The following is a 24,982-nucleotide window of genomic DNA, read 5'->3' as shown; positions in this document are numbered from 1 at the left end:
AGTGTACAGTGGGTTTTTAAAGCTTTTTCGCTGAAAACAGATGCCTGCTGCGTTCGGAAACAACGCAATAAGAGTGAAATTTGCGACAAAGTTATGTAAAGCCAAGGGGAGCTGCAGATACAGGTGATAATTCTCTGTAGGTTCATCACTACAAGCAACCCCTTTCTAAACCAAACTATGGCCATCATGGCTAGAAGGTAATTGGTAAATGTGAACTGTTGGTAAGAGTTTCGTAATGAATTTCATGACAAAAACAAACCCTGCTTTCTGGTTACAAAGGCTTTGTGTGCCTATCATTTATCTCAACACCTACCCCTTTATTTTCCTCTGTGCTGTAAGAACCCTCCAACTTTGGTACGAAATGTAAAATGGGTACTTTTGAGATGTTCCAACTACCAACAAATGCTGTCTTTCCTCTGGCAAGGACAGTCTCCTAAAGACAGGGGCTTTAAGCATTCTATTTTTTTAATTTTTTTTATTTAATCTTTATTTAACCAGGTAGGCTGGTGACAACACGTTCTCATTTGCAACGGCGACCTGGCCAAGAAAAGCACAAGCGTGCAAGACAACATACAGTTTCACATTCAATACAATACAGGAATACAGAATACAATAGGCTACATAAAGTACAGATTAAGTAGGCATTACAAAGCCGGCGCAAAGTGAGGTGTAAGTAAGTCGATGAATAGACAGTCTATGTAAATGCTGAGGTGTAGTAAAGAGACAAGAGTCTACCAATGATCTCTAAACTAACATCTTATAGTGTTTGTTTAATGGTCATCACTGTTGCTTCAAAATATTCAGTCCCTGGCTGATAACCCTGAAATCATATTCAATAACTCTCCAACTGCTCTTTGGCTTAACATATAGCCTTGACATTCCTTTGACAAATGTAGTTCCTAATAACTAACTTTAATAGTTGAGAATGACAAGAGGTAATGCAGAGGGCTGATCCCATTCACCGGGAAGATTTAATTTAGATTTCCCTGAGGTTCCGATAAGCTAGGTACTCTGCAGACACTTTAAGATTACAGTCAGAACCTGCACAGCAATTTTCTGTTTGAATACGCTGACACAAAGAGCAGTGGTTAGACTTAAGAGTGAGAAAATGAGATTTGTGGTGCGATGAGGAGACTCGAGTGTGAAATATTTCTTTCTGCAGTTACTGTTAAACTGTTTGCCTCTACATTTGTGTGTTTCTTTTCTTATACATTCTATTCTTCCCTAACCTTTAATTCCATGTGGAATGTGCTGCCCATACAGTGAAATATGAATGAGTGTAATTTGAGTACTTAACACATCATTAATCCTGCAGTGAGTCTGTTGCTCTGAGAAAAAGGGTGAGCAGTGATGTGTTCTGGCTGGAAAGCTCTCAAATGTTCACACACACACACACACACACACACACACACACACAGGTTTGTGGCACTATCTTGTTGGGGACCCGTCATTGACATAATGCATTCCCTAGCCCCTTACCCTAACCTTAACCATCACAACTAACCATCACAACTAAATGCCTAACCTTAACCCTTACCCTCACCCTAACCATAACCTAATTCTATCCCTAATCCTAAAACCAAGTCTTAACCCTCAAACAGCCCTTTAAACTTGTGGGGTCCAGCATTTTGGCCCCACAAAGCTGTCGGGACCCCACAAGTATACTGGACTCCTGGTTTTTGGACCCCACGAATATAGTTAAACAAGCCCACACACACACACACACACACACACACACACACACACACACACACACACACACACACACACACACACACACATACATCAACTTATCTTAGATGCATTTTTATTTTGACTTACTCCAGCGCTGACACAGTGCTGTGGAGATAGGTCTGGCAATGCAAGACTACTAAATAGCAAAAGAAGAAGTTGCAACGTAAGAACAGTTATGTCTGTAGTAATATCCTTCATATTCCTAATTTCTGAGGGGGTTTTATGAAACTTAAAATAAGGTTATTGTATACCTTTTCCAGGCAACTGCGCTGCACAGAGCTCCAGACAGCCTGGGATATAAGAGCAGGCAGCATTGGAACAAAAACAGTGACACATCACCGACAGTATGATAATAACATCCATAATGCACGATTCACTCTCAGTGGTTTCTGTGACATGGGAAATACTTGCATAGTTGTGCTCACAGTTGAGTACGCGGTCCATAATGTGGCCCACACATTCCCGTACACACTGCTATAAGAATGTGGCCACATGTGGCCCAGACCACCTCGAATGTGGTCTGAGTAATTGTATCTCAATGCATCGTCAATGCGTCCTGGGTGCATTTACATCTGTACTTAGAGCTGTCTACTTGTGACTGGATTACTCAGATATGATTATACCAGGTGGAAATGGGGCCACAGTTAGCTTGGTCCAGGCCCAGGCACAGGGAAGAAAAATCATCTCTATCTCTGCAACTCTATAATCCACAGGACCCATTATCTCTTGAATGGTGCGAGTGATGGGATGTCGGGTGAATAGTTAGGTGGAAAAAATAAGAGGGTGAGGAAGAGAGCGAGAGACATAGGCAGACAGAGAGAGAGAGGGAGAGGGAGAGAGAGAGAGAGCGAGAGAGAGAGAGAGAGAGAGAGAGAAAGAGGGAGAGAGAGAGAGGTAGGAAAAGAAATAGACTGTATGATGGTGTCAGTTCAGACAAAAGGCCCAGTCATGATGTGTTCTCGCATTGGAACAAAGAGCTCTGACAGACTCCCTGGGTCTGTTCTGTTGACTATAAATGTACCCCACACACACACACACACACACACACACACACACACACACACATACACACACACACACACACACACACACACACACACACACACACACAGGCAGAGCGACAGACAGAAACACAAACACACCCACACTCTGCGTATCAGACTTCAAACTTCTCTTTCCAACAAGGGGACATAAAAGGAGAGAACAGCAGGCTAATTATCTCTGAATCTGGAGGAAATGAACAGCATAGTATTGCTGTATTGCTCTGAAATTGTTTGGCCCCGGCAGCACTAGTGGGACATCACATAGCTACTGCCTGCCGTTTTGTCTCCTTCAGGTTTAACAAACTAACACAGTGAAGATATTCTTCATAATGAGCTTGGGATGCAGCCACACCACAAATAACAATGTCAAAACCTGCTGCAGTGAGCATGGTTAGGTGACTGATTTCGGTCTCTATCTTTTAAAGTGCCCGTTTTCTCCTTCATCTACACACGTCCACTTTGCTTTTGGTCTCTGTTTCCAGCAGCAACCAGTTGGCATGTAGGGCTAGCGTGGTGGTCTGCAGGTTTTTTTGGGGGGCTTCAGTCAGGGTCCACAGCAGGGTCACGGCATTTACCCCTCCTCCTCTGCATCCTTGCAGTACGCTCCAACAGAGCCCAAAGAGAAAACGGAGGTGTTAGAGAAAACACAAACAGAGCCCCGATTGTCCCTGACTTGGGTTCAACCCCCACAGCCCCACCTCCAGGGGTTTAAGACTGAGAGAATGAGCAACTGTCAATGGTGTTTTGTAAATACGTAGCTGTTTTCACTTCAGATGGGTTTATTCTGATGTCAGAGGGAAATGCGCCTGCTTTGCATTCTGCGAGTGTCCTTGCCTTTCCTGTCCTATTGAGGTTTGTATGGGAAACCCATTTGTGGTGCGTCCGAGAGAGCGGCACAATTGCCAGCTCCTTTGAGACAGAGGTTGACAGCTGAAACAAGTGAGCAAGCTGGTGGACAGGGCAGCCCGCTGAGTGATGGCTGTTTCTTATTGGCACTTATTGACCAGAGGCAAAGCCCCCCTACAGAGTGTCACATCTCAGCTAAATGGATTACGACAAATCAGCCGGGGCCAATTGTTCCACAGACCTAACTCCTCACTGAGACCTCAGTGCAGCCAAGTGACTTCTGCATGACATTGCGTAACTGCAGCACTAATGAGAAATTAAACATATATATATATATATATATATATATCAGAACCACACAGGGGGTTAAAGACTGGAGTACAGTATATATATATATATATATATATATATATATATATATACACGTCAGTGAGTAATCAACATTATTTAGGAGTTACTAAACACTATATTGACTCTAGTAAGGATAGGGATTTTTAGTTTTTTAGTTAGGTACTTGGAGGAATTGTGCAATAATGACAGATTCACACATTTTTCTTTTGTTTACAGTAAATAAATAATTACAAATCTTAAAATCAAGTTCATAAAGTAACTTTCTTTGCATTCAATTGATTCTCAATCAAGATACACTGGTAAAAATTGCTTTCGATTGTTAATATGTACTTAAAAACTGTTCTGAAATGCAAAATAATAGAATTTTAATCATGTGATAAAATATGCGATTAATCGCGATTAACTTTAGAAATTCAGCGATTTAATCGCGATTAAAAAATGTAATCGTTTGACAGCCCTAATATATATATATCTTAGCAAATATGATCTGCTAAGAACTGCATAAAACAAAAAAAGCTTGATGAGAGGAACGTATTGGGCTGCACACAGTGATATTTATCTGCTCAGGGCAATAAAATTAACCCTCTAGTTTGTAAGCTGCACACAAATTGGTAGAATTGGATCATGTTCCACAGGACTCCTAGATTTTAAGTTGTCATTTGTTGTGTTTTAATTACATGCCATTTATCTCCCATCATCAAATTAGCACCTGCAGTGGGGACTGCTCCTAATGGCCCTGACTTAATGATGATTACAGACAATATCGGTTTAAACTTTCAGTAAACAACTGCCCCCAGCCCGCAGAATAAATTACAGCCCAGATTATTCAATATGCTGGCTGGAAGTTACAGTTCAGCTGCTGAAGAAGTGATCACTTCTACAGACTCGGGATTCTTTTACTCGACTGATAAACAATGGCTCTTGACTACTCAAAGAGGCCCTACACAGCAGAGGGATGTTTTACCCTGTGGTGGTGGGGGTCTGTGGGCGCAGTGAGGACCATCTTCTCTGGTGTTAAGCATACCCTTGGGGGTTGGAGAGGCGACAACCACTTCTTTACTTCTTCACTCCGCCCATTCTCTGTCCTAACCTCCCTACCCCTCGCTAGCTGGCTTTCTCCTGGCCCCTTTGTCGGCGGATTACTGGGGGTTTAGAGACGCACACACTGATCCCTCCCTCCCCTATCAAAACCACACAGGGGGTTAAGACTGGAGTACAGAGGGGAGACCTCCACACAATAATCTGAATTACAGAGGCTTTCTATGTATAGCCACTTATATTCCCCCCGTTTGCTCTACTCATCACAAAGCGCTATTCAGTGCTTGTGGTTTTCCCAGCAGGAATCTTGGGATATATGCCAAAACCCAGAAAAGATATTTTGAATCTGTAACAACACCTAGAGAGTTCAGAGAGTGTGTTTTTTGAACTAAAGTCTTTGTCTTTTGTTCAGTTTAAACACAAACATGTGTGATGGTCCTTGTAATCATCCACGGTAAACGACCAACATAGAAAATACCCACGGCAAACAAACGAGCCTCAGGTGAAACCGCAGCGATGTGTAGTTGCACGCAGTCAATACACACTGCCCACATCATCCCTCCATATTGTGAGAGAGTGCAGGCTGTCTCCTCCTCTACAGGGCGGTATCCATCTCTCTCTGCCTTGTCCCCTGGACAGCTGCCCAGACAGCCCATCTGTCTGTGCTGACCTGTGTTTGGGACCATGGGGGGAGCCTAAGTGGTCCATGAAGGGGGTCTCTGGCATGTTGCCTGCCCGGTAATGACAGTTGAGCTGCCAGCGGCTTGCCTAACAGCTCTGGAGGTCTCTCTGTGGTGCTACAATATTGATATTGTATCGGGTTGCAAAGGGCTTGGCAGCCTTTTAATGATAGCTCAGATTGATCAAGTGGTAGTGGCCCTCCCTTTACTGTGGATGCTGCTCATTGGTTGTCCCTGCAGGCCTGACCCCTCTGATCTCTATCACTGACTGAGGAGGGAGACAAACACACTCATGCCCACATTACATAGTCACACACACAAACACACACACATGTTGGCACGTGTATACTCATGTACAAATGTAGAAATGCTAAAGATATCAGGAGGAATGTTGTTTAGTTAGTTACAATTAATTGTAACTGAAATAGTTACGGGTAGGACTGGCTATATCGTTCAAAGAATTGTCACAACAAATATTTTTATTTATTTTTAAGCTCCTATTACATGAGCCCCATCTCTGTGCTAACGTAGAGTTTTTCCTGCGTGTCTCTACGACATTAGACAGCCAATCACCAGCAGGATTAGATCTTGGTAGAAGCATGCTGCGTGTTTATTGGCTCACTGACGCTGATGACATTTGCTCCTTAGGTATTGAAATTTGGTGATGAATGACAAGGCATACTCGATACTAAGGAGGCAATTCGGTGCCTAAAAAGTATCAAATTCAGTACCTAGCCCTAGCAAAAGTACTTGCTTTTGTTACAAACATACACCGCCTAAAGGCCCTGACACACCAACCCGATAATTGGCCGTTGGACAGTCTGGCGAGGTCGGTGACTCGAGTCTGTTTGGTGTGTTCGGTGCCGTTGTCCGTCGGAGGGGCCGTCGGCCTTCATTTTGGCCGACCTGACTTGTTGGGTCGGAGGGCGGGCAGTCGGACTCAATGACCAATCTGATTGGTGGAGTGCTAACCCGGAAATGGTGAGCGGGGTGAGTGACGAACGCCTCTCAAAATCTGACGAAAATCTTTTAAACTGACCTTTGTCGATCTGAAATGAAGACAGATTCAGCAACTGCACGGCCTATTTCTCTCTGAAAATGTTTTCAGAAACACGTTTCAGTGAACTATTTTCGTATAATACGAGATCGTATTTCAAACAAGCCTCCATTATCGGTCAGCTGGAGAAGCCAGACCCACGTGACGCGTTCGTCATTTGTATTACGTCTCGCGCACGCGCAGAACGTATGCTCAAGTCGGCGTCGCTTCGGTGTGTTCCAAGGCACTTTTGGGACCTCAGGGAGCCGACTGATCAGTCCGACTGCCTTTTCTGCCGACGGTCGGCCGTCGGGTTGGTGTATCAGGGCCTTTAGAGCATCATAAAGGTTCAGGTGCCAGTGGCGATGGAGTCTGTTTGCAACAGCTGAAACAAAATGGAACTGTTAAGGGACTCAATCGGTCGCCAAAGTCATCAAGTTTAAAATACTACTGGCAGTTAACTTTACTAGAACATAATTGAAACTTGAAATCGACTTATAAAGTAAAAAATCGGTTCGCTTTTAGTCTGCCTGTCGTAATAAAAAGAGCAAGTTGCTGCAATCTCAATTATTTTTCGCCCAAACAGAATACTTTATCAGCACTTCCACAGAAAACAACACTTCAAACTTTAAAGAAAAATCAAAACAATATTCAAACATTTAGTCCGACGCATGGCACATTCACACTGAACACAAGAGAGAGAAAGCAAAATCTATTTTCTTTATGCTGAAGTTGTATAGGGTCACTAACTAGACAACAGAGGTAAGCAAATAAACAAATAGTCAAATTGAGAAAGGAGAAAAATATCTTTAAACCACCTGCCTGTCATCCTCTATAATGGAACTTCACCTTGTCCCTCCTCCTCCTCCTCCTCCTCCTCATCCTCATCCTCCTCTTTACCTGCCTCCACAGGCTCATGTCAAGGTCACAGCAGTGGTCTCTGGGACTTGACTTTCTCCTATTAGACCTCCATTAGGCTTCTGTCAGACGGGCAGCCAGCTGTCGGCCCCCTGTGGTTGTGATCATGACCCACTCAGCCTCTGGACCCCCCTGGGATCTACAGCAGTGAAGTAACAGGATGGAGGTAGAAATGAAACCCTGCTTAGTACTCAGAGGAGAGGACATTGTGATTACTTTTCAGCGGCCTTTACTCCTAAAGCAACTGAGAGACCATTCCACGCCTGTGCTGCCGATCGGTCACACTGAAATGTGATGTGAAAAAAATTCAAGTACCGAAAGCACTGGATTTGCACGGGTGGAAATGGTACATGTTGTGATTATGTCCTCTTCAAAATGTTCTCTACACACACCCGTTGGCTACCTGCTGGCCCTCTTCTTCGCCTTCTTTTACAGTTTTCTTACTCTCTCTTTTATTAAACATGAATTAGCAGTGCCTTGATCAAGTTCATCACCCTTGTGTTGTAATTAGTGCTGTGTCAGAGCGCGGCCCCATTTCACTAATAGAGTAATTACTGCACCAACGGCCAGCTCTCTGACCTCCATCACCCCACCCCCACACACCTTCAAACCTTTCTATCAGCTCAGATGTAATATTAGGCATCAGACAGGACAGGAGATATATAGCCAGCTTTTCAACTGAGGGGGAGGATTAATAACCTTTTACTGTGGATCACACTGAATGAAAAGGTCAATTACATTCATGAGAGAAGCGCTGTGGATGAATGTTTGCATTTAATGAGCATTGCATAGCACCAAGATTCCTGTTGAACTCCCCTACATGTGAAATAGAAAAGAGTAGTAAAGGGGAGTACAGCCAATTCAAGATACACATAAAATAGCCAGTAAATTCATAGGGTAAGCAGACAAGAGAAGGAGAGCGATATACTGCCTTGGCTTATGGAGTAGATAGTGACAATCTTTTACTGCTGTAGAGATTCAATTACTTATCCCTACATTGCAGTTAAAGGAGGGTAAGACACTACAGGCAAATGATATGGGGCTTCAATCAGAAGAAGATATCTTTACCAGATGCCCTGCATTTTTACAGGGTGGGCAGCAGTGACAATTGGTGCTATCCTGTGTTTGGTAAGCTCCTTGTACAACACAACTGTGATTAAAAGCTATTAGAGCAATTATCTTAACGGCAGGAGAGCTGGGGATCGGAAGAGAAGAAGAAGGCTTTTTGTGGAATTCAGATGAAACCTCCTTTCAGCACCATCGCCCCAGATAGCTTAAGGTAGCTGAGTAGTTAACGCACGCACGCACGCACAAACACACACACACACACACACACACACACACACACACACACACACACACACACACACACACACACATACTTTCTTCACAGCCAGCCACTTCCTTGCAAATAGAGAACTGACTTCCCAGCCAGCTGATGGGAGCTGACATACAGCAAAGGAATGAGCTGCTTCTGTGTTGTTACTATAAAGCTTGACCAAAGTGCAGAGTGGCCTCTCTGTGTGTGGCGCCACAGGTTGGCACCCTCACAGGGGGCTTTATTGGGGTGCCGTCCTGAGGGTCAGGCAGCATGCCCGATGTTGACAAAGCCTGGTATCGCCTGCTGTCAGCCCATTCTGTGTGCACCCAGCGGAAAGAATCAATTAGGCCGAGCTCACAACAGAGCACTTTAATATTTGACTTTTAGTCAGTGGGCAGAAGTCAGGCTGGGGCATGAAAGCAAGCTGGCAGTTCCCGTCTTGCTGGTGTGGAAAATGAGGGTCAGAAAAATGCTGCCGGAGCCCCGCAATGTGCATCATATACCCCAGAGAGGATGTGAGAAATCAGTCTGAGGAGGAATTGCCACCAATAACAGACAGATCTATCAAAGTGTTTGGGAACAATATTATAATATTTTGTCACTTACAAGATATCAAAAGCACCTTATGCAACCAGCTGCAAGGAGAAGAAGAAATATCACATAACGCTCTTCGTAAACAACCAGAGCTCTGAGGAAGGGACAGTGGTTTAAGAGAAGAAAACAAAATTGATGAGGTCTTCACTCGGCAGATGAAATGCTCCTTTGAAGAATTTCTCTTGAAGACTGCACTGCCGAAGGCCACATCTGCCAGCAAGAAGAGGAGGAAGAAAGAAAGAGGTGAATGCTGTCCTCACGCTGAGGTTTTGAAGTGGAGATCAGTCCTCAAACATAACAGCTTACCTAAGACACATCATTCACCTGTCTGCTCTTGCTATTTTCACAGAGACAAGAAGGAAAATCGTTCAGCTCCCTCAAATGCTCTGTGACGAAAAGTTATGTAGCTAGGCGTATTTTTTTTTTTACCAACAAAACACTGAAACAATAGTGATTATATTAGGAGCTGTTTGTAGCAAGTTGTTTGTTAATCAAAAGGGAGAGCTGCTTACAGTCATGCATACCGATGTTTTTGCAAGTGATAATGAGTCAGCTGTGCACAGCTGTGTACATAATTTGCCCACATGTGCTGAGAGCTGCTTCATCTGCTGCTATCCAACTGTTCACATAGGATGATTCTGATCGCAGCAGCAACATAAGCATGTTACTGGTAAACAGCCAACAGGACAGTGGTAAGTGGGGATGTATGCAGATTTATTGGCTCTTTAAAACACTGTTGGAACAATGTTTTTAACCCCAGTGCCTCTAACTACTGATTTAAAGCATAAACCATGGCCTCATCATTGCCTATTTAGTGGAGACATGGAGCTAGACCAAAGCCACATGGGGTGAAGGCGATTTTTCAGCTACTGATTTAATAATTCTGAGCTTTGCAGCTTGCTCATTAATTCGTATGACAATTTCCCTCAGCCTCACCTGACCCCCGCTTTCTGCATCTATCACTTCACTCTCTTTTCTCTTCTCTTCATAATCACCATTTGGACTGACGGCCGCTGTGGCCACAACACAACCGCGACACCCACAGCTCTCTTTGATCATCAAATCCAAATCAGTGAGGCCAACAACCATCCTCTTATTCATTCAGAATGAAATGCTAATCATTGACAGGTGGATCAAATGAGGTGTGTGAGTTGCCTCTGGAGGTGACAAATCTATCCACCACAGTAAATAAAACATTGACGTTAACTGTAGCCCGCTGTGTTTGTTTCCTTTGAGGTCTGTAGAATCCATGGGAACAGGAACAATAATGTATGTGATACCCAGATAGGTGGAAAGATAGATACTGTAAATAGATAGATACAGTAGATAGGCAGACTGCACTGGAGACAGTGAACCTTGCACAGTTGGGCATTGTGTACAGTAGCTGTGGCAACATAACAAAAAACCTACATCCACACATGCAAGTCAACTCTATATGTGCTATATGTGTGTGAGAGGGTGAAATGAGAGGGCAGAAGGAGATTTAACTTTCACATTGTTTTCACATGGTGAACAGCCTTACCTTCCTTTCTAAACTAGCTGTCTGGTTCTCCTCTCCCACATAAATCAGCCTCTGACTGCCAAGTTCTGTAAGCAAACACAAAGTCCAGAGTGGATAATACTATATCTTATATAATATCTTGTATCCATGCTCTTCTGTCTTTGTTTTTTTTTTATAAATCGTGTATGCATTCTGGTTCACCCTTGGCTGATGCTGGCCTGTATTGTCTCTGTCCTCCCTAACAGACACCATTAGCCATTAGTCCAGATGCAACTTCCAGTCACCACTTCTCCTCACATATACCCCGGGGATGGTGACACATCTGTTTTAGACGAAAAACACTGCAACGATGTGGTAGGATGTGGAGATAATAACCACATACTTCATGTCAGTCCACATGGTATCCACAAAAGGTAAAATCCATATTTGACTGATGCTGTGACGCCTGAGGGAGCAGACAATAGTTCAGGAGGTGGTTTAATTAGACCTAGCCAGACATAGATTAACAATTCGTCATTTTTTTATATAATTACACCCTCCAGAAAATGTTTAGTGATAGTAATAATAATTATCTGTCTATCTAATAATCTGTTTGTAATGCTGTAAGCACTGCTCACTTTCAGTCAGGCAGACAAGTAAGTCCTTATACTGCTTTAAACTAGCTGTCTTGAGCAGCTGAGGTACAGAAAAATAGCTGTTTTCACCCAGCTATTTCCATCACATCTTTTCCAACACTATCTCCAACAGCCTCCATGTGATCTTGTAAGCTACAAGGCCTTGTTCTGCGTCTGCCTGTGAAGACATGTTGACAGGAGTGGAGCTGTCTTATCCATGTTCTGATTGGACAGGTGTCAGCGTGTCCAGCATGTAAACATCAGAGCCGAGCCAAGCCAGCTTTGACAAGTCCATAACCACTCTGTGAAATCTTAGCCTTAATCTCTCTCTAGTCTCTACTGATGACTCGTCAAATATGTCGTATGTAGTCTTTGGAGAAATGCTATGCACCCAACAATGTGGTGATGTGCACACAAATGCTATGTGCAGCAAGGCTAAGAATACACTGGAGAACCTTATAAGCCCACATGCATCTCATTGCCAAGGCACATCTCTGACCCCAGCTGCTCTCTGCCCGAACCAGCTCTGCAAGCCACTCATGGGCATCAAAGAGAGTAGGGGCTGGACACATGTGCCTGTCTATCTGTCTGTCTGGAGCAATATAAGGCTTGCTTTTCACTGTGAAGAATATTTGTAGATAGCTTAAAGTGCTCATATTATGCTCATTTTCAGGTTCATAATTGTATTTAGAGGTTGTACCAGAATAGGTTTATGTGGTTTAATTTTCAGAAAACACCATACTTTTGTTGTACTGCACATTGCTGCAGCTCCTCTTTTCACCCTGTGTGTTGAGCTCTCTGTTTTAGCTACAGAGTGAGGCATCTCACTTTTGTACCATCTTTGTTGGGAGTCGCACATGTGCAGTAAGTACTGCTAGCTTGTCAGTTGCAGAGCATGAGGGCGTGCCACACTAGCAGCTAGGCGAGCATTATAACGTGTGTTACAAAGTGACGCACGTTCGTCACAGAAGTAAAGGCTGGACTACAATAGAGCTGTTTGGAGCAGTTTGTGAACAGTGTTTTCTGTTGGACTTTGGGCTTTTTCACTTTGTAAACCTATAATGTGCACAAAAAGATATATAAAACAATAAAGGAAAGGGGAAAAGCCAAAAAGCACAATATGAACACTTTAAAACATCTGAAAGCAAGGACACAACATGGAGGAGGGATTTCAGTTGTGTGCAACAATACAAACCAGGAGACACATCATTTATTTTGACAGGATTTTTTTTTGGCCAAAGATGACATCTAAATAAACTTAAACTTGCAGTATTCACAGCGCAGGCTGAAAATGGCAAAAGTGATTTACTTTCCTTTTCTCTCGCTAAAATAAAGGAGCGACAGATTTAATATAAATAAGCAGAGAGGGGGAGGAAGAAAGGGACATGATTGGAGAAGGCTGTGGGTGACAAGGCACTGTGACAAGCGTGGCAACTGAGAGAAAATGCGACACCTGGCCTTGTCCTTGATGTGAATAAGAGGATGATACATCAAAAAGTGACAGGGCAGAAAGATGGCTATTACCCAGGCGAAGAGGAAGATAAAGAGGAAGAACAGGAGAAAGTGACTATTTTTAGCAGTGGTGTAAAAATACGCCAGGGGTTCATTTAATATTCCTTTCCATAAAACGCGCCTGTGTTAATAAATCATGTTTTATTAGTTGCAATTATCTCCTGTCCTTGGCAGAGTTACACCAAAACTGTAATGGCATTTCGAAGCATTCCAGCAAGAGATGAAATTCCCACGTCAAGTAACAGCAATCAGGCGACTCCATCCTCTTCTGACTGAGATAAGATGGAATGAGCCGTCTGTCTGTTGATCGTGATCAAGTTTGACCGAGAGGGTAAATGAGCGGAGCCTGAGGCCGTGTTTACTTTAATTGGCTGCATTCTCCCTTTCGGGGCAGGAGGCTGATTGATTTCAGTAAGCTGGAACCCCGGCTCTGCCCCTATTGATCCCTCATTCCCAGCCCTGTCTCTTCTGCAATTAAGAGTTCACTAGACCGGCGCTATGGACCACTCCTAATGAATGCCACCTCCCTGCCAACAACTCCATGTTGCATTCACTACGCTGTCTGTCTCTGGTGCTTACTCACTTCATTTCTCACTTTCGTCTACTACATCTCCACTCCAGTCGTAGTTAATGCTCAGTCACATCTGAACAATAATGGTGGAATTGATCTGGATTTTTCATATAACATTAGCAAAGGAATTCCACAGTTCATTAAACATAAGCTTGCGGTATACAGTCCAAATCGTTGTAGATCAATGAGAATTGCTTCACCAGCGGCCAGATTTGAGGGATTAGAACCAATTGAGCTACTTTGAATATAGAAATCTGGGATGTGTCTGGGTGTCAGGCGCGGAAGATCAAAAGATTCATTAGATTAGAATTAGATCAAACACAGTCAAAAGTTGTGAGGACAGAGAGAGGAGGAGTGTGTGAGAGTCGTCGATGTGAGAGAAACAGAAATCCAGACGTAGGAACCAAAAAGCTGTCTGACTCAGAATCAATTTAATTGCCAGGTACATATACAGATACAAGGTATCTGCCTGTGTTTCTGTCTTTCTCCAGAGCTATTGGCACATCAGTCTCTTGATCTGCATACCTTGAGGGTGCAGTCAGAAAAAAGCAGTTCAGACACAGGCCAGTTATGCCCCGACGCACCCGGCCTTAAACCCATAATCCCACTGCTTTGGTGGAGTGAGAAAATCCAATTTCAGAGATCTGTAATTCCATAAACCTTATTAAGCACAACAATAGCTGCTACACCCTGAGGGAGAGGCATGAGGGAGGGGTGAGTGTGCGGAGGGGAGTGGGTAGCTGAAGTTGTGACCAGGCCAAACGCAGCGACGGAGAGAGTGACGAACACAGAAATGAAGATTAAGGTAGCACATCAGAGAAAGAAGAGAAGAATAGAGAAGTGTTCTAGCATGGACGCACTTCTAGTAAGTTACCATGACTAGGTACAACATGATGAAGCAGTTGACCCACTAAGATTAACAGGGTAAAAATTTCAACTTGCCAGTCACTATGTACAGACGTTGTCCTCACTGCTGCTGAATTCCTCACCCTGTTTCACCCATGTCACATTATTCAGTGTCGTCTTAAATTTGCCACTGCTTATTTATCAAACAATCCCTTCTTTGCATTAAAAGCCTGAACAGGGCAGACGGTTTTGGGTGATGCTTTGTATATATGAATAGAATTCCAGAATAGAAAATAATCTGTTTTATTTGGTTTGGGTTATTGTGCCCTACCATCACCACTGTATCCTGTATTCATTTAATTGTAACATCAATGGGCCGCTTAGACTGCTGTTATGTGAGTACTCTCATTGATTGTTTGCCTAAATCCAGGAGAGTGGGGTGTGTCTGTTTGTTTTTCCGTACTAATGGACACCATCTCAGCACACACACCTCAGTGAGAGTAGAGCCAACGTGCCAAGCAGTGGAGGAGACATGGTCATAAAAGAAAGACACACAGACAGGATGAGAGACTGATCAATAAAAACACTTCAAATCTATACATGAGGAACTCAGGTGATGGGAATGAAGGTGAAAATAATTATGGTGATAAATACATCCATGGTGATGAGACTTTGCTTTGAACTTAAAGCTATAGTGCGTAGTTTCGGCGCGTCCACATGGTACGAGCCTTCCGTGATCGCGCACGCGCCCCCACCCCTCCTCCACGCAGTTGCTAGTAGCCGAGGAGAACACACAGGATTAAAAAAACATGATGGACTCTTCAGAAGAGGTAATTATCTTTACTCGAGCTTCTGCGCGGGAAAGTCACCAGACAACACAATCTTCTGAACATAGTCATACTGAGAAATACAGAGAGAGTTGTGTGGAGCTGATAGTCTTAATTAGCTTTGTAGCAACTCATTTGGCAATGGCTTGAATGTAACGGACGTTCATTAATATTAAAAGGTTATGCACTAAAGCTTTAAGTCAGATTTTGTCCCAATCACTGCTTTCAGCAACTGCAGTTAATTCTGTAATAAATTATTCACAACTGTAACAAAATTGTTGCAAAAGGCCACCGATAACCCCAGGATCTAAAAGCTGATTAAAGGAGGAGATTGGAGCACACAATTTTAATACAAAATTCAGAGATATAGCAGGGCTTTAGTGACATCTCTGCTGTTTGGCATTGCAAGTGAGAAGGGGCCTCCAGCTGCTGGATCTCCTGAGACGGATTGGGCAGTGAAGCCCATACTCTGTGGCCGGCAGGGTATAATTACATTTCCCTGCGGGGCATCACCGCTGTTACAGCTCAGCCATATAGAGGGAAGAGAAGGAAATCTGATTGCACTCGCACAACACAGTCGAATGGCTGTCCACCCATGAACATTGGGTTCACACGTACACACTGCGTACAGAGAAAGAAGACAAACACACACAGAATCACTTGCACGTATAAACACACAGCAATGTGCTTCTTTTTATTTGCTCCTGTCAGCTGTAGACTACTCTCCGCTCTCCGCGTCATCAAAGAGCCCTTCTGTCTTTTTATCATTAGAGCTGAGAGGAGCACCGAATTTTACACACTGATCTCCTGATCCCACCTCAATGCAGGAACCGTTAACAGCAGCTCATACATACAGATGAACTGGGACTCAGAGGGAACACGTGAGTGCTACTTACTTTCAGGCTACTTTTAATGTGTTCTACAGGAGCTCGGTGTGTGTGAGTAATGAAACACTAGTTATGTTTCCAGGTTTTAAGCTGAAATGTATGCAAAATAGAATGTTAACATTAGTGTGTGTCCATTAATAAATAAATGTATGTGACTGTATTTCAATATAGATATCTATTTATTCAGGCAGCAAGATTACACAGTTAATCGTACACCGGTGACTCTGATACTGTATATCATGACATTTAATTGCTGCTTCTCACCTTGGATGCCAGTTTGTGTTTTGTGTATGTTTTTAAACCACAGCATCCCATTTATGTGCGCCCAGGAACCCTGCTCTCGCTTTACTCTTTATTTTTCTGGTGGAGTGAAACCTCTTGTCAAGAGTAGACGAAGAAGCAGCTACGATAACGTCGAGCTGTATTGAAAAAAAATCTGTTTTCATCAGCTGTTATTGCATCTTCTCCTTCTGAGTAAGCCAACTTTTCCACCTCAGCTAAGCATAAAAACGTGTTATCACTATTTCAACTTTTCAAAATTTAATTCAAATTAAAAATGTGCAACAAACAGCAAGTGGAGCAGGTAGAAGAAGCTGTAGCTCTGAGACTGTTGAATGTAGCTAATGGGAGACATTAGCTTTAAGACCCTCTAGTCTAACCTCACTGTGTCTAACCACAAAAGGTCAAGGCGGCGGTAAAACGAGCAGACACTGACGCTGCCCCGGCCGCCTGCACTCCCGCAGAGCCTATTGAGCAGTGTCACCTTGGCTGCTGTCACTGATATCTGCCACCTGTCACCACGCTGCCCCTGCGGCCAGGGATGCGGCTGCGTTGAAAATGGGTTTGTCGATAGCACTTCCTCCTGAGAGTGGCGATGGGGGAACATGTCCTCTGCTTTCACCAACAGCTTGAGTCAACAGCTTCAGCATTAGCATACAATACATATTCATGCTGGTGTCTCCCTTCAACTGCATCGCCAGCCCTCCTGCACATTTTCCAGTCATTTTTTACAAACGGAATGTCAAGTGCCCCATTTTCGCCGGGAGTCCCACATGCCTCTTATGTATTCCCTGCACGGCCACTGCAAACAACGTCAACAGGTCTCAAGGTCGTGGGATCACACCCAGAGTAACGTGTGTGTGTGTGTGTGTGTGTGTGTGTGTGTGTGTGTGCGTGCGTGCGTGCGTGCGTGCGTGCGTGCGTGTGTGTGTGTGTGTGTGTGTGTGCGTGCGTGTGTGTTGTATGAGCTTGAGCACAAATGTATGCAGTGTGAGTGCACCTATTGTACGTTTGGGTTAATGCAGTGGAAATAAGTCACTATGATTTTGTCTGCACTTCCCATTACATTAGTGAGTGTAACCATGCAATTACAGCTTAGTGTGTGTAAATATAAAACTGAACAAAATGTTATCTATTTGGGTGTGTGCACGTAAGTGCATGTACAGTATATGTATGTGTGTGTGTGTGTGTGTGTGTGTGTGTGTGTGTGTGTGTGTGTGTGTGTGTGTGTGTGAGAGCAGAGTGTGTAGCATGCGGCTGTAGTCTTAACATGCCTGGGGACTAGCTGACAGGTAGACTAAGCAGGAGCATCCTCCTCCAGTCCACTGGCATCTCAGTGGGAAAAGAGGCCAGTTGATGTGGGGGTTAGAGCTTCCATGGCAGAGTGCGTTGTGATAAATAATGAATGCTTAAAGAAATCTCTGAATCTCTTCTTTATTTTCCATTCATCCCTTCATCCTTGCATTCATTCATCCATCCACCCATATCTCTACAAACAGCACGGGGCGTCCAGCTGTCTCTATCATAAATATTTCAGCACTCCCCCTCCACTCTGCTACTCTTAACCATCACCACTTGGTGATGACACAGCCTTTTGACCCATAAAGATATTGACAAAACACTGATAGTGAGTACATTCACTGGGACCAGCCTTGTAGACTAAAGCTGTGCAGGCTTTTATAGGAGCAGCTGCGGCTGCAAATGTTGAAATGGCGACTCCTAAATGAATGCTGCGTGCCGGATACCTCCTCAGTTCCTACAAAAAGATCCCCATGAGGTAAACAATCCAAAACTGGTCCTGCCTTTGAAAAAAAAGTAATGTTTTAACTGTTGTAGTTGTTGTTTTTGCTCTAATTTCAAACCCCCACACACACATTCAGCAGCAGTCAGGATTATATTTGGCTGAGTAAATACCCAAAGCAATGCTGAATCAATGAATGGTCCATATTTCGAAACACCAGACTGTGAAATAGGAAGACAAAGAGAACTCATTACAAATTGGATTCAACACCAAGACAGACCACAGACAGAACTATGAAAGCTGTCTTGACTTGTTTCATTGAGTGGATTTTCACAGATTCTGAACACAATCGTAATGTAATAATTGCTCTACTAGAGGATACTATTGTGTAGCAATGTGAACATCACCTAAAAGACAGATACTTGAAAAAGAGCTAAGGGAGACACAGCACATGTCGACAGCATCCAGCCCAAAAAAAGACCAACTTCTTCCACCAGATAAAGAGCAGCTCCTGTCCACGCTACTCTGACTCAAAGCCAGATTCTCTGTAAAAAGTCCAGTTCATCTGATGAACGAGAGGTCTTATCTCTGTTACCCCGATGAGCAGCACCGTTAGCGACTCCATGCATAAATCTCAGAGGCGAAAAGAACGGATGAGAGCATTCAAGTGTAAACTAGGGCAAAGCTTCAGCACTGTACCCTGTAGATACGCTACTCTGGAAGCAAGTCCTGTGAAGGAACAAGTGATCCGACACTGAGGGATACACATGCTGCAAACACAAATTCACACACCTGTTCTGGCCAGTCCAGTACCATCCAGTCCTGTCCGGTCCGCTCAGATCTGGTCTCCTGTGCTGGCAGAGTAAGGAGCTCGTCTCACCCCCACGCAGCCCGGTGCAGACAGCTCACTGTTATAGATGCACTGACAAGTGAAAGGAGGGAGGCGTGGTTTCACATGAGATAAATAAAAGAGGGAGGGAAAGAGGGAGGAGAGAGGCTCCCTAAATCTACAATTCAATTTTGCCCTCACTCCTCTTTCATTTCTCTCTTCTTTCAGTATATTTCTGCTGGTGTTCTATTGCTCCTTCTCTTTTTCCATCCTCCTCCCTGCGTGTTATTCCACACTGACTCTCTCTGTTTCTTTTAGTTTTAGTCCTTCTCCTGTGTTGCTTCCTGTTTCTTCTCTTTCTCCTTGTCACATTTAACTCTGTCTCTTCTTCTCTAGGCTCTCATTCATGGGGCAGTATGTGTAGTGTGTGTGTGTGTGTGTGTGTGTGTGTGTGTGTGTGTGTGTGTGTGTGTGTGTGTGTGTGTGTGTGTGTATGTGTGTGTGTGTGTGTGTGTATGTGTGTGTGTGAGAGAGACAGTGAAACAGGCCAGCTCCGGCCATCTGTTGGAGCCTGTGAGCTTCACCTATTCACAGTCTCATAAAGGCAGAGGCACACAGAGGAGTGAGAGAGAGAAAGGAATGGGAGGGAACAAGGGATCAATCTTAATGCTGCAAGGGTGGGGAGGGAAAGCACAGCCTGGCACACACACCATATTTATCAGGATGGCACCCCTTTGGCGAGCCGGCGTGGGCACGCCTGCTCACTGGGTCCAGGCAGCACAGGGGATTTGGCTCACGATGCACAGGCATGCAGATAGAGGGAGATTGCACACCCAAACACACACATACAAACACACAAATCCACAAAACCAATTTCCTCTTTGACAAAACAAACAGGATATATCAAGACGCATAGTCCTACAAACTCAAAGAGACAAGGGGGCGGAGGACAGGGGACAATTGAGCAAACTCACACATATACACACACAAAGCCTTCCCCAAATCTTTCCATCTCAGCAGAGCTACATTTTCCTGCCCAGTTTAAGCCAGGTATTTCTCCTGAGTGCTGGTGTCACTCCTATCCCTGACCAGGAGGGAGAGGTTCGGCAGAGGGTGGCAGAGGGTTGATGCATCCATCACTGTCCGCGTCAGCTATCCCATGATGGATGCGCCTGTTTATCCCTCTCTGCAGGTTATTTAGATGCAGTCACAGCCAGAGAGATTAGTGATGGAGAACCTCCGCACCTCCTAACCTAACCTCTCCTCCCACCCCATCTAATCAATAACACTCTTATCTATTATCTGCATTTCGAGGTATTTCTCCATGGAAATTTGAAGCAGGGAGAGAAGGAGATTAATTGTGCGCCCCCTCTCAGTGTTTTCAATTACAACGTCTGCAATGGATCATCTATCTGTCAGCTTGGCACAGCACGGTATTTGTGTCACTGCAAAGAGATGAAACCATGCTGTTTTGAGAAAATCAAACAGTATTTTTTCTGGCCATGACTGCCTCAATGCAGATGCAAAACAAACGATTTAGAGCGTGGGATTGCATTTGAGGATAAAAGAAAATGATATTTCCTGCTATAACGTCAGGTGCATTCAACACTAATCCTGGTAAAAAAACAACATTATCATTCGAAGCCAATTGGAACCATAAGCCCTTTGTAAGAATGGATCAGCATGTTCTAATGTTGTTCATAATCATCTTAACAGAATATGCTGCTAGAAAATTATTTATTTCTCCACTGTATGTATATCAGATGATGTCTGAGACTCTGGGACTGCTTACATAAAGAAGCCATCTAGCTGCTCTAACATGCTGGATTACAGACAATGCCCCAGAGACGGCCATGTTTTTCCTGTGCAGTGCTGACATGCCAACACAGAAGCCCAGTGACACCACTTTTGGACATGGTTTATTCATGCTCATACTCTGTCTCTCTTGCTCACTCTCACGCACATTTAAGCTGTGTCACACCATATCTCTAATTGAGTTTTACATCAACAGATGTGTTCTCCCATTAAACCATTATATACAAACAGGGTAAAGTCTCCGTATGTAAACTAGACTGATTTATTTCAACCCCACTGGCTTTTGCGGAATTCCCACAGAGGGTTAGGAAGAAAAAACAGAAATGGAAAGCCGAAGAACAAAAAAACAAGATGCACAAAAAGAATACAAATGTCTGCATGAAGACAGAGAGAAACATGTGCACTTTAAAAGCACAGAAAGAGTCCAGACCTTAGGGAACACATTTTTTGCTTTTCTGCTTTCTGCTTCATTAGACACAAAGTGGATAAGGCCTTGTGCATGACAGTCCCGAGGCAGGTGTATAAATAAGAATGATTGATTTCCATTCCGATAGAAGAAAGACAGCCTTGCTCTATCCTGCTGAGATCTTGTCCTTGGCTGGGAGTGTGCTTTCACAAATGAATTTGTTCCTTTTCTGCACTGTGTGTGCCAGGCTGATAAAAATATCCCCTGTCAGCTGGTTGCATGACGAGGGGAGGACTCCAGTGCAAATGAGGCAGACCCCCTCACTATCTTCTCCTCCTCACCAGCTCTATCTATCTCTGAGAGCACTCCTCCTATTATTCTCTTGGTTTGGATAGTTCAAGGCTGACGATCCCTCAACCACCACCACGCACACACATCCCCTACACCCTGCCCTGTGATTTTCTGTGTGAATGTGTGTGTGTGTGTGTGTGTGTGTGTGTGTGTGTGTGTGTGTGCAAGTGGGTCCTGTGCAGAGACAGCTCTACATCACCATGACTACATCACAGAGAGAAACAGAGATAGAGAGAAAAACAGAAAGTGAGAGCCCAGGAGCTGACAATGTGGGGACTCAAGGACACAGGATTGACACAACTGAGGATGAGAGAGCAGTCCTGGCACCATGAAACAATTCTCCTGAAAGTAGCACAGTGGCTGCTGCAGGTAGAAGTAGTAAAAGGGCCATCTAACCTCTGAGCATGTGGCTTCAGAGGCAGACAGTCACATTATAACAGAGATGTTCACAAGTTTTTTTTTTGGAAGGCCAAGTCGAGTCTCAAGTCTTTGAGCTCGAGTCCAAGTCAAGTCTTAAGTCTTTGAGGGGAAAGTTCAAGTCAAGTCTCAAGTCTTTTGCCACGAGTCCAAGTCAAGTCTCAAGTCTCTGGCCATCTGATCTGGATACAACTATAAAGATACAATTTGCCTGTTCCCAGCATTAGCGCAACACTTTGCAATGGTTAGCTTGTTACCTGTGACGATATATGCTAAATTTAATGTCTCTTTTACATTAGCAAGTGATTGACCTATCTGGGTGCGTTTGGAGATGCCAGATGAAGTTCGACGTTGTTGATCCGCCATCATTTATTTTGGTGCCACACACCTTGCATGTAGCTGTTTTCTTACTGCCACTGTTTACGAAGTTATTGAAAGCGAAACTAATGACAAAAGGCACAACTCCGGGAGTACTTGGTGTCGCCATCGTCAATGCATTTTTTGATATGTGAGTATGCACATAGGCATAGCACATGCGTTACGTTGCACATTATGGCAAAAGGCAGGGGACATGCAGCTCGTCATACGTTTCCCCAACGTATATGCGCCAATAAAAGAAAATAGAAATACATGAATGAATTTAGATTTAAAAAGCAATAATTGCATGAAAACAGGTTGTTGACGAGTCTTGAAGCTCGAGTCCGAGTCAAGTCTGAAGTATTTTGGGTCGAGTCACAAGTCAAGTCTGAAGTAACTGTTTGTGCGACTTAAGTGCGACTCGAGTCCGAGTCTCAGACTCGAGCCCCCTTCTCTGCATTATAACTACCCCATCATCCTGCTCACTTTGTATAGACTCAAACATACTATAAGCATGTCTCCAGTGTGTGTTAAAATACAATGACCAGACACAAACTACACACACAAACACAGAACATTAAACATATGTCCAGAGGACAGCTTTCTTGGCTTGACTACAAATGCTGTTTCCGTGTTGCAGAAGGGCGTCAGAATGCCAGGCATGGATTAGCTGAATACCCTGACATCATTACATCCTGGCAATGATGCACACCACACTTTGTCCTGTCATGTCTACTGTATTATCCTCTTGTTTATTTCATCCCTCCTGTCACCGTCACATCACACACTCCCATTGAAAATATAAATAGTTGATAAGTCAGTTATGAGCGACCATCATTTTCCAGCAGTTGGTTCCATATCCTGAAGTGATGTTATAATTCATTCATGAGTGTCCCACAACTCTGAATGGTACAATTAAAAAGAACAGAGGCTTCAGCAAAGTTTCCTGCATCGCCGATTTCAGATTTAATTGCTAAGCTTTTGGTCATAGATATTTTTCAGACTGAAGAAAGTCTAAATAAGTCTCTGTCTAAAAGCACAGTGACAGTTTGTTCCCAAACTGTAGCTTCGTTGAAATCCCACATGGCTTATTTAATTCCTTGTTAGTACAAAACAGTACACTACATTGGTTTCTTGTCTACTATATCTGCCAAAACAGTGTGCTGTCAACATTAGTACATGGTGTATTCGCACATAGTTGTTAGAATTGGGACACCCTGTCTCACTAAAGGAGCCCATGTTGTTAGATGATCAGCCAGCAGGGGGAGGTGTACTCAGGCCTTGAAGGAATATATCTTCCACCGTGCATCAGGGGTGTAAAGAAATGCATTACTTTGAGGTGGCAAACACAACTGCTCTGATTAGAAGGGTTGGGTAATATCAGATTAATATATCATTGTTTTCATTGAAATAGTAATGCTGAAAACGGTCTGCTACTTTTCTGGTTTTTGTTTCTATTGTCTCATTTTCTTGCACATACTGAGCTGTTGTCTTTTGGAGCCAGAGTTTTGCCTTGGAAATAAACCTTTGAAATAGTGCTTTGTAAGAAAGAAATTAAACCAAATTGAAAAGCTGTTGGATTACATGTAATATAGTGCAGCCATATATTTGTTTCTCTATGTTTTGTTGAAAGAGAACACAAATGAAAGTATCTTCTGCAGATGGTCGACATAACTTTTAAAGTTTATTCCACTTGATATGCCTGTTCATTAATTCACAGTAAAGGAAGTTGTGGTATGTAAAAAAAAAAAAAAAAAAAAAAAAAAAAGATCAGGACAGATTGGATCCGACACACACACACACACACACACACACACACACACACACACACTCTTCGTTCCCATCTGTCCACGTGCAGCAAGCATGGCAGAGGATGGGGAACTGTTAACAGACCGTGGGATCCACAGATCAAAGAGCAGCCCCCTGTAGAGGTCTGCGGTCCCGAGGAACACAAGCCTCTATGGGCAAGCAACAGCATCACATATCCAGCTAATTAACTAAAACCCCTTTGACGACGTGTTATTTGCATTCCTAATGTACAGCACTCCGTGTAATATTTGCCACACATTCAATGAGAAGCACTTGTGGGTTTGTCTAACAAGACACCCCAGTGTTTTTAGCATAAATACATTTCTAATCACTTTAAAACATTGTGAGGGCGGCTACACGGAGGAGTTGAATAACTCTGGAACAGGAGTGAATTTTACACCATAATGAAATTAAATTAAATGTTTGTACCATAGACTGTATAAAACAGATTTGTATGTATGCATACAGCACACAACTATGCATGCACACAGTCACACAGGACCCTCACTGAAAAGACGCACCACAAGTTCCAAGTGCCCTCGAATGCTGCCTTCCAATCTCAGCACTTACTGGAGTGAGAGAACGGTCTGAATTATAAATCAAGGGGCTTTAAACGGCTATGTAGATTAGCAAGCAGCCGTGTTTGGTGTCCTCAATAA

At 43.6% G+C, this 24,982-nt stretch overlaps 1 protein-coding gene across 5 annotated transcripts in view; it reads right to left on the bottom strand.

Annotated features, from left to right (window-relative positions):
* The window catches only part of sulf2a (sulfatase 2a), a 37,972-nt gene extending 18,397 nt beyond the window's left edge, over positions 1-19,575 (bottom strand). For 2 of the 5 annotated variants that reach the window (XM_031279001.2, XM_036002300.1), the window contains exons 1-2: positions 19,132-19,575; positions 11,084-11,148 (exon numbers count right to left, since the gene is read on the bottom strand). The gene's annotated coding sequence lies outside the window, so the exon portion shown is untranslated. Of the gene's footprint in view, positions 1-7,628; positions 7,786-11,083; positions 11,149-19,131 lie in introns of all 5 variants that reach the window. The other 3 variants (XM_031279019.2, XM_031279033.2, XM_031279010.2) reach the window with 3 other exon arrangements.
* Positions 19,576-24,982: the final 5,407 nt, after the last annotated feature.

The sequence above is a fragment of the Sander lucioperca genome, chromosome 6, assembly GCF_008315115.2.
Source record: "Sander lucioperca isolate FBNREF2018 chromosome 6, SLUC_FBN_1.2, whole genome shotgun sequence".
NCBI classification, from domain to species: domain Eukaryota; kingdom Metazoa; phylum Chordata; class Actinopteri; order Perciformes; family Percidae; genus Sander; species Sander lucioperca.
The sequence above is the reverse complement of the archived record's forward strand: the minus strand, read 5'-3'. Positions and strand labels throughout refer to the sequence as shown.